Below are 11,383 nucleotides of genomic sequence, written 5' to 3'. Positions count from 1 at the left end.
AAGTGGCTATGGTCAGTATATTTATTCACAGACATCATAGAGGAAGTTAAGATAATATCTCCCCAGGAGAAGTCATAACACTAACATTGCAGTTGGACCACTATTCTGCCACATTCCAGTTTGCTGAATTTATCATTGTCATTCCGTTCTCAGTTACTTGCCTTCACTTTAAATAACCTCTTATCTGCTAATGTGCCTATATACATATGTTTACATATGCATATGTGTGTATACATGTATATGTATATATACAATACATATATATGAGTATATACATAGATTCATATACTCATATATATTTGCTCCTTTATTTCTTGGCAGGTCTCAAAAATATGTATATATACATATATATCTCAAGTGGATATATATATATGTATATATATATATATATATATATATATATATACAAACACACACAGATAAACACACACACACACACACACACATGTTTACTTATCTTTGAGGTGTGGTCTCAGTATGTAACCCTGGCTGTCTGGAACTTGCTATGTTGACCAGGCTTGCCTGAGACTGGCAGAGCTCCGCTTGCCTCTGCTGTAACGAAGGTGTACAGTATCACGCCCAGCTCTACCTCCCTATTTTTAACAATGGGAACATCCAAAATAAAGCCATATTCTTCTTTTAGCACATATACATAGAAAGATGCAGAGAGAAGCTACTTGTGTTATTTTAACTTGATACTTTAGTTTCACTTAACATAAAGACGTATCTTTCTTTCCTACATCTTGCTGGTCTCACAAAACCTTCAAATGCAAGTGTGAAACTCTTTTTAGGAGGCTCTGAAAGGTTTTTGAGCAGAAGATAAGCAAAAAATGATCATGGTGTTTGTTCCCTCCAAGCACTTTTGATGGATTTTAGGCAAAAAATGATTTTATAACTTATTAATGTGTGTGGAGATGAGTGTGTTGGGTGTTCACATAATTCAGAAAATGGAGTGAGATTTGCTGGAGCTGATGTTACAGGAGGTTGAGCAATAAGCAATTATTTGTTCTGTACTTCCGAGGAGATCCTGGAACCCAGATCACTGTATCCCTGACATATTCCTAATACCACTGGCCTCTGCATCTTTGTAAGGGTTACAAGGCAAGGCCAAGTGAAGGGTAAGGGACATCTTCTTCCACATATTTCAAGTGGTTGATCTAAGGGTAGCCAATGTGACCTAGTTCTGGCTAATAAGTCATAAAAGAACTCAGCTGAGAACATCAAGAAGAGTTTACTTTTTACTTTTTTAATTTTCCTTAGGAAACACATACATAAAGAAAAGCTCTTCCTCCTTTTCTGTTTTAATCACAATTGGGAAAGGGTTTCATTTCTGGAAGTAAAGTAGCTACCATGTGTCCAGGGAGCGATAAATGTAATGATAAAAGCAGACGCCAGGTGGAAAGGGTCTGGATCGTTTATGACTGAGTCGATCCACCAGGTCCCAGGATACTGACCACGTGGCCCTGAGCTCTCTACAGTCGCCTGCACCTTTGCCTGCAAGGAGGTTGTTTTAAAACAAGTGCATTATGGGCAAAATTGTTTGCTTCCCCAAATTCCTAATAGAAATCCCATCCTTCCGTACTTAAGAACATGACTATATTTGAAGATAGATGTACAAAGAAACAATTGGCAGGGGCAACGGCTCAATCAGCAAAGGGCTTGAGCCTGAGACTGAATGCCAGGACCACGTGAAGAGAGCTGGGTGTGGTCAGCGCTTGCACCCCCAGAGCTTGGGAGGCAGGGGCAGGTGGACATTTGCTAGCCCAGTCAGCTTAGTCTACTCGGTGAGCCCTAGGCCCAAGAAAGACGCAGTCTCAAAAATTAAAGATGGACGGTGTATAAGGAGCGATACCTGAAGCTGTCTTCTGGCTTCCACACACAGGCGAAAACATGTATCCATGCATAAATCTGCCTACACACTCACATGAGCCTGCCCATGCCCCATATGCTCACACAAGCACATGTACGAAAAGAAATCAGTGAATTTCAACGAGATCACTGAGGTCGGTCCTAATCCAGTATCCCCGAGGTCCTCACAGACACAAAAAGGATGGCCATGGCCGTATGAGGACAGAGCCGTGTGGGAACAATCTACACGCTACTGGGGGAAGACGTCAGAGGAGACAAACCCTGCTGAACCCCTTCTCTCAGACTCTGGCCTCCAGAATTAGGAGGAGTTAGTATGGTAATGCCACCCTGTCTACAGAAGTTTGCTGTGGCAGAAGCAGGATTAGGATGCAGAGTCCAGGTCTAAAGAACCAAAACTGGAAAACCAGAGCAGGTTCTTGGTGGTCAGTCCAGGGCAGGTGGGGTTTTTTGTTTGTTTTGTTTTGTTTGTTTGTTTTTATTGTTGTTGTTGTTTGTTTGTTGTTTTGGTTTTTTTTAACATTTTCTCACAGTTTCTGCTTCTTGACCTGGAAAGACATCAATCACAGTAGTTTGACTGTCTCATTGCCTCGAGTGTTTTCATTTGAAGAGACACGGCTGTGACACTAAAGATCACTTCAGTTGGTAGACAGACCCCACCCCAGATTTGGCAAAGAGGGCTTAGTTGTAACCAAAAATCTATTTCCATAAAAGTTGGAATAATTAAACATTTTGGCCATTTTTGAAATTCAATGAGTTGTATTCATGATTCCAATTCACTTACGTTGAGTAAGCAAAATAATTTTTGCTTTTGTATTTCATAAACATGATTTCAACACATTTTCTTGGAATTAAATAAATAAATTAAATTAAATTAATTCTACACAGTAACATATGGCTAATTTTCGTAAATGGGTCACATTAGAATTCCTTAACAAAGCTCAGTGCGTATCTACACACAGAAAACAAGCAACCCCTCTTATTATAAGGACTGGGATACATCGAGCAGCTAGGATTTGGAGGTTCAGTGCCTTTCCACTGTGACTTCTGTGAGGTCCAAGCTTCATAGGACAACACTTTGCTTCAGTTTGGTCTCATTGTCCGTTCATCTCTCCTTTAAATGTACAAATTGTCAGGGTTTGAATACAAGAACCCCACACTTCCAGCATCCTAGGTACGTCCTGCCCATTTGTAAACCTGGAACTTACATAGGATCATTTTTACTATGTAATAAAGTATTTACCACACACTGACAGCCACTGCTCTGGGCACTTTCAGAACCAAATAAAGCCAGCGTAACTTACACAGCACCACAGCCATTTCTGTTAGGCAAACTCTTTGTACCCATTAGGCCCAAGGAATAATAAAAATTAGAAAATTTTAACTTTTCATATATATTCTTCATGAAGGAAATGCAGAGAGAAGAGATAACGAATTAAAATGGTAAACATTTTATTAATGTTATTGTTTATATAAGTGTTGTGTCATGAAATATTTTAAAAGTTATTAAACCTTTGGCTGATGAAGTTTTTTTGTTTTTGTTTTTGTTTTTTTTTGTTTTTGTTTTTTTTTTTTTTGGCTTTAGAAGTAAGGTTTTCTGTTCAGGAACCCACATATAAATGATGGGCAGTTGAGAACTTTCAAGGTTGCCTTATACAATATCTATCTGGGGTTCACATTCATACATTCAATAACTTACCCATATTCTGATTTAATCTTGGTCTGACTGGAAGATATAAGGGAGGAAGAATATTTTTCCCAAAGGTCTCTCATCTGAGGGAAGCTCAGATGAAACTGGATTTCCTTGCTATTGCCACCGTCTCTGACTATTCTCTGTCCAGCTGCATGGTTCTAACACCCAGGATTTTTATGTTTGCTTGTTTGCTTGATCTTTGCTTTGCCTGACAAACTCTGCAAACCATTGTGACCTTGGGCCTTAAGATGCTTGTCTCTGGGTTGAGTTATAACAGGACGTAGGGGTAACAGCGTGGATGTTCACTGAGAAAGGACCCAACCATGTGGTCTCTGGTTTCGTTCTGTGATTCCAGGTGTGTGAGCCTCTCACCTTGGAGGATCTGTGTGGGTCAATGACAAATTCTGCAACAGAACAGTTACCAGGATTAAAGGGCCCTGTGCAATAACTACTCCTTCTCATGTTTGCTAATGCAAAACAATTTTTGACACGTTTTTCAAAAACTGTAATTTCCCTGGGCTGTGATACTCTGAGTTGTAAGGGCTGTGACTGATTTCCTTTGAATAATTATTATATTATCTCACGACTGTTATATAATTGTATAATGCTCACTGGATGAGAAATAAACAAATTAAACAAAAGTAGCTAGGATGTGTCAAGGCAACGTTTTGATGTTAAGTGAACTACACAAAGGGAAGGGGTTATTTTCATTCACTCATCAAACAATCCTGGAGAACTGTGTTAAGCAGAGCCTGAAGATCTCCTGTCCATAGTAGCATTTTTAAAATGTTTTATTGATTTTTTGGGGGAATTTTACATTATACACCCCAATCCATTCATCTCCCTGTCCCTTCATCTCCATCCCCCATCCTTGCAACCTCTCCTGCAAACCAAAATCATGAAAACAACAACAAATCTATCTTTGGGAGCTGTGGTGTGTCACACAGTATATCCTTTTGCCTCAGTAGCTTTATTTGAAAACATTTGTTGCAATGACTCATCGGTCTGGTTGAAGACCTCTGGCTTCTGCTACATTATCAATACTGGATCCTCATGGGGACTCCTTTCAGAAATCCTGTCGTCACCCTGTATCCTGGAGATCCTGTAGCTTCGGATCTGCACCACCTGTCCCTTCACAATTCACAGATATCAGCACAGACTCTGCCTGTGGTAGGGCCACAGACCTAGACATGGCCATTGGCAGCAGTCGCCTGGACATTCCTTTGGCCTCTGGTTTCTGGTATCTGCCTGTTCTTCACCATCAACGTGTCTCCAGTCCACCTCTTTCCACAGTGCTTGAATCACTCGGTTTTGCTTTCCCACTCATCTCTCCACTCAAGACTTCATATTTCCCATCTCTTCATCACATATTTGCTCATCGTGGTGGCAGGCGTCTTTTGGGTGTCCTTTTTATGGCTGCCTGGGTTGGCCTCATTTTTTTCCACCATGAGAAGTTCATGGCCAAGCACTCACAGGACAGTCACGGAGATAGCACCAGTCAAGCTCAGTAAAGAAGAAAAGATGTGGTGAGTAAGAAAGAACAGCGCCTTGGCTTTAGGAGCACTTGGACGGCTAAAAATACAAGAGACGCTCAAAACTGAACACTCAACTGAAGGCTCAAGTGTGTTTTCTCTCTTCTGCTTGTCTTTTCCCTTTTCACTTTCCAATGAATCTGCCCATGTGTTTTAATTCTTTAAGGAATCACATTAAGTCAAGAGCACTGGACAAGTTCCAGCTTACCATGTGGCTGGCATCATTTCTTTTGAATGAAGAAGGAGTTTAACCTTTTAAATTTCTTCAAGGATACAAGAAAAATTAATTCTTTTCATACAAAACATAAGACTACGAACTGAATTCTGTGAGTTAACTGACTAATTTAGTGCCTCCAGTGGCGCGAGTACACTATTCATACAGTGTGCTAAAGACTGGATGGTGTCCTAAAGGGCATACTGAATTTAAGTCATTGCTGCCCTCAGAGAGCAGAACACTCATAGAACAAGGTCAGACAGACATAGAAATACTTGGTAATAATTGTGGGAAACATATTATAAGGAAGGAGTTAATTTATGCATTGTCAGATATGCAGAGGGAAACTGTCATTATTGTAAGTGGATCATAATGACAGCCTCACAAGGTGTTAAAATTGCCTATAGAGCCAGGAAATAATTAAGAAAATGTCTCCAGTGGAAAAGCAGTCATTTCCTAGTTATTACCCAGGCTCCTACCACTTAGCTTCCACAAGTGATCTCAGAGGTTTTTGTGTAGTGATGGTGATTCATCTCGTGCTCTGGGCAGTATCTTCTGGAACCTTTGTTTCTCTCTAAGCACGGTGCACAGACTGTGTTCCAATCCAATAGTAATGTTGTGCGTGCACAGACATGTTCTCATTACCTGCCCTTTGCAGCTGAGTTGTTGGTTCCTCTTATCATGCAAGAAGGGGATAAGTGTAATACCCAAGCTGTTTTATTTTAGCCAGAAGGGTCATAGATCTGCCTTCCATGGAAATCGTGCAGTGGTTTCAAACCTCGACCTAAATGCAGCCTGTTTTGTCAGAGATGCTTGACGACTCCTTCAAATGAAAGTTTACACTTGGCATTTACAGGAAGGAGCCTCTTGGTTACAGCACTTTCTGAGAGACAGCAATCTCTACTCAACATGTCAGCTTCATATGTATTATTACATGTACGTGGTATACACAAAAATGTAGAATGAAGAAGGTTTAGGGAGCTAACCAAGACCCAGCTTTAAGAGTCCTTTGAGGACCAAGAGATAACTAAGCTACCTCATGATTCAGACGCCGTACATTTTCTTCCACAGTGTTCTTAGGTGGAGGAAGAACTAAAGTTCTTTACTTAAGTGTGTTAGCATGCAATATGGGTGACTTCGAGAGCTGTAATACGCAGCTTTCCAGAACCTTTAGGACCACAAAACTACTCCCCCCCCCCCACTAAGCAACTTTTAGCAGTTTAAGGTTTACAAAATGGTGCTTTTCTGTATCGCCACAAAGAGAGCCATTCCCCACTTTCTCCTCATTAGAGCCTTTCAAATTTCATCCAACCTTCCCTTTGAAAACTCTTCAGTTCAAAAGTAAGCAGGTGCTATGTAAATAAATTCCTATCTTACACATGTGATATATCAATGTGATTCTGCTAAATGGTTCTTCGCCTTAGGCTATCACATGCTTATAAGATACGACTTCTTATTCATCAAATTTGGCAGTTCATGGAAATTAATTGTTGAAACCATATGACTTTACTGATGTGGAATACTGAGAGTACTCATACACAGACAGACAGACAGAAGATAGAATGACGGACTTGACTGTTCATGGGAGGAGGCAGGGAATGAGGAGATGATGTTTAACTCCTAAAAAGATAAGGACACTGGGGTCTGGAGAGATGGCTCAGCAGTTAAAAGCACTGACCGCTCTTCCAAAGGTCGTGAGTTCAATTCCCAACAACCACATGGTGTCTTACAATCATCTGTAATGGGATCTGATGCCCTCTTCTAGTGTGTCCAAGTACAGTGTCAGTGTACTACATAATGAATGAATGAATGAATTAGTTAATTAATTAATTAATAAATAAATAACTCTTTTAAAAAAAGGAAAAATCCCACACCAAAAAACGTAGGGATATTTACCTTCCCAAAGTAAAAACATTCTGGATTTTGGCTGTGTGATATGTGAACGTGCTTAACATTACGGAACAATATATTTAGCAACAATTGTGCTTTCCAATTTTTCAATGTAGTTTTATATTAAATTTTACTAAATACAAATACAGAAATTTAACTGTTTAAATATTTAATAAATTTCCTCCTGGAGAGTGAATTATACTGCAAAAGGGAAATACTTCTTGGATTAGCACAGTAAACTGAAGCTGTCCCTTAAGGGAGTTAATGGCAGCAGAGGGAAACTGTAATGTTGTGGATTTGGTCTGGTGCTACTTATGTTAACTTGGTCCCCCAAATTACACGGGAATCTGCATGTCTGCACATGAAATGCTGAGGGACCCTGCCCCCAGTTGGTTTTGATTGGTAATAAAGTTGCCAGTGGCCAGTGGCTGGACAGGGGGACAGAGATGGGACTTTAGGATTCCCGGACAAGGGACCAAGGGAAGAGGAAAGGAGTAGCAGCCATGATAGAATATAGATGTAGAAGTAATAACTCAGGAATATCCGAGGGTAAGTGTTAGCCACATGGAGGTTTGGGAATGGCCCAGTCATTGAGCTGTTTAAAGCATATTAAAATATAAGGCTGTGTGTGTGTGTGTGTGTGTGTGTGTGTGTGTGTGTGTGTGTGTGTGTGTTTCATTCGGGAACCCAGAACATCAGGGTGGATAGTGGGGAACACATAGCCACTGCAGGTTCAAGTATATTATATAAAAAATCCATTTGCAATAAAAGAAATAGTTACTGGCAGTTCAAATACTTAGGGAAGCCCTGGAGAGATGACTCTGGCACCGAAGACTTAGGCTCACAAAACAAAACGAGAAGGATTTAAATCGGGAAAGAAACCAAGATTGGACTATAAAGAAAAAGAGGCCTACTTTTATTTTTTAAATATTTATTTCTATTATAAAACTAATAAATAATAAAATAATAATCATATAAATAAATAAATAAATTGTGTGTGTGAGTGTTGTGTACCAGTGTAGGTGCCTGTGCAGTCCCGGAAAGGGCCTGTGTTCCCTGGAGGTAGAGTTACAGGCAGTTGTGAATCAACCTGTATGGGACCTCGGACCTGAGCACGGGTCTTCTGAAAGAGCTGTATAGCTCTGTTAACTGCGGAACTCTCTCTCCACCCTATTTTGAAATGCTCATTTATGGTTTTTTTTTTTTGCCACAAAATGTAGATTCAGACTGGTTATGCATTAAATTTATATTAATTGTATATTAATCTCTAAGTTCAGAAATTAATCACTGATGTTTTACTTTTGGCCTTCCAAACTTCTATACCATTGCTATTAAAATTTCTTACATAACTCACTTCTGGCTAGATTGCCACAGTCATTCGTTGACCTTTGGTAAGAAGATGTCCCTTGTAATGGGGAGGTCCATTTCTTTGGTCTCTTTCCTAACTGGGCATGCTTTGGACATTTTTGCCCTATATGTATGTGGTATAATTCCCTTAGGAAGTAAACAGGAAAACCAGAGTGGGGCTTAATGGTCATGAGTAATAGCACTGGAAAGCAAGGTACACCCTTCTACACACTCTCCTCCTACCCCCGTGAATGGAACTCTGGTCAGGGACTCCAGGGAAACAGCATGAGGTTTTCAATTAATAAATGACAAAAGAAATATTAACAGTCCCACCACATGACCGACTCCACTCTGTATGAACGAGGACTGTGTATAGTGCGCAGAAACAGAACAATAAGCCACCATGCTAGGTAGTAATTGAAGAGGGAGTTGCAGGAAATCTAGGTGAGAACTGCAGGCATATTTGGCACTTGTCTTCCTTATGGTCCCAGAATGGCACTTGAGAAGCTGTTTGTATGATTAAGAGAGGAAACCTAGGAACAGCGACAGAGTCAATAATGTAGGAGCAGGAGAACCCATGGAGGCTGCGGGCTGAGAGATGAGATCAGGACAGTGCAAAGGCCCACTGTAATGAAGAGAGCATCCCTGGAGAGGCGCAATCAGCGTCATCAAAACGATTAGAAACGTTCACCGCGCTGCAAAGGATAGGTGTTCAACGTGTGTGTGTGTGTGTGTGTGTGTGTGTGTGTGTGTGTGTGTGTGTATCTGGAAAAAGTGAGAGGGGACATCAATTTCAGCCAGGCTGCTCTAAGGTGTAGAAAAAATATTGCGCTGGGAACTTCACGGGCTGTTGTGAATAGGAAGTTCCAAAGAACTCTGGGAAATATTTCCAGCTCTTTCACAGTGCAGGGCAACCAAGTATGAGTACCACAAAGGCTTTACAGCCCTGAGGGTACCAGCACCCCACTACTGGTGTCTTCTCCTTTCCCTGCTTCAGAGTTTTTAAATTACAAAAGTGGGAAACAAAAAGGATACGTTTATATATAGCTAGATAGAGACCGTTAATTCTGGGTTGGAGGAAATCAGAAAAGCTAAGGGAATTACCAGATAATTCAACAAACAGTCTTTAGAGCAATGGCAGTTGGAGAGGGCAAAGGCAGCCAGGCACTCCACATCTGGGAAGAGCAGGGGCCATGGTTCCACCCAAACAGCTTCCACGTGGACCCCGTCAGCCATAGACAGAGTCTTACTTACATGGTTACTGTTTTTCAGATGTGCTGCTACAAAGCGAGGATAATTGAGTGATTTCTACCAGATACCCAGACGTAACGGTATCATTTGGTGAGCCTAGCTGTAAGATTAAAAATGGAGATCCTGTTTTCTGCATAAGACAAATAAAGAAAATTTCTAAGTGTTAGTGACCCTGCAGTTTCCCTTTAACTGAATCATGTCAATCGAGTGGTGCTTAGAGAAACCTTTAAAGATGCCCTATCCAAGTACAGGATACACTGTTAAACACGTTATCTGAGCCAATAATAGCACAGTGTAGGTTCTCTTTTTGAGGCGAGCCCCTGATTCCGTATTAGAAGTGACATCAGGCTAAATGTCGTTGTTATTTTCTTCTTATGCAGTTAGAGTTTATTGGGCTTCATTGCTTCCTGCCAAGGCGTCCTTTTATATTAGTTCCCACACAGTGCGATTTGAAAGGTCTGCCTCCTCGGAGGGTTCCAGAACACATTGTCCTTCTTCCTGTCGCAATTTTCACTGTTTTCTGGCACAATTCCCCCCCACTACCTACCTGGAAGTGTCTGGCAAACCTCTGTGTGCTCCAAAGCACCCACGCATTATGAAGTATGCTAACACCTATGGGTTTATTTTTATTTTAAACTAGTTTTGCCACCGGCTTGATTGACACTGCAGGATCTGGGGGTCACTTGAAAATTCTGCCGTTTTGTCTTTTCCCCTGTCTCCTGGATGAGAACTTCCACACAGGCACTGTCCGTATGGAATTCTTCTATTAGGAGTGGCATACTGATGTCTGATGGGGCCCTGAGCAGTGGGTCTTCATGTGTTGTGTCTTTCATGGGGTGTTAGGCTGTGCTGGGCTACATTAAAGGCCTCAAGGAGGAGCACTAAGTCTTAAGCAATGGTACCCTCATGCTGAGTCAGCATGGAATAATATTACCTTACAGGGAGCCTTCCACGACAAAGATGGAGAGAGAGAGTGAAGGAAGGAGGAAGGAGGGAGGAAGGGAGGGAGGGAGGGAAGACGAAAGAGAGGGAGGACAAAAGGGAAGAAGGGAGGGAGGGAGGGAGGGCAAGAGGGAGGGAGGGAAGGAGGGAGGGAGGGAGGAAGGGAGGGAGGGAAGGAAGGAGGGAGGGTGGGAGGAAAGGACGTTTTGTTACATATTTTCCCACTGTTTTAGATCTCTAAGGACTCAGAAACAGTACTGCTTGATGTCCCGTGTAACCTATGTTGCTGATACACAGCTCCGTGTGCTAAGGCTGTTTAGAACCCTGATGCTCATCTCTCTTGTCGAATGGGAGGTTATCTTCTTTAAAAACTTTTGCGTCTCAATTTTTTTTTTTGAGATTTTTTATTGTCCTGTCTCCTTTTATGCCACTATCATTTCTGAAATTCTTTCCGCCACCGCCAAATGTATGAAGCTGTGTTACTGAGGGTTTTTTCAAGTTGACTTCTATTATAACTCTAGTTGATATATGGTTACTGTTTAATTATATTTAGTTTACCTGTGAGTAGATAATAAATAGGGATATTGGTTTTCAAATATTTCTTAAAATTTCTACTACAAATAGGCGATTTTTATCTCTTTTGTTAGA

Source organism: Rattus norvegicus, chromosome 8 (genome assembly GCF_021556685.1).
Source record: "Rattus norvegicus strain SHRSP/BbbUtx chromosome 8, alternate assembly SHRSP_T2T, whole genome shotgun sequence".
NCBI lineage: Eukaryota > Metazoa > Chordata > Mammalia > Rodentia > Muridae > Rattus > Rattus norvegicus.
This window is presented reverse-complemented; position numbering follows the sequence as displayed.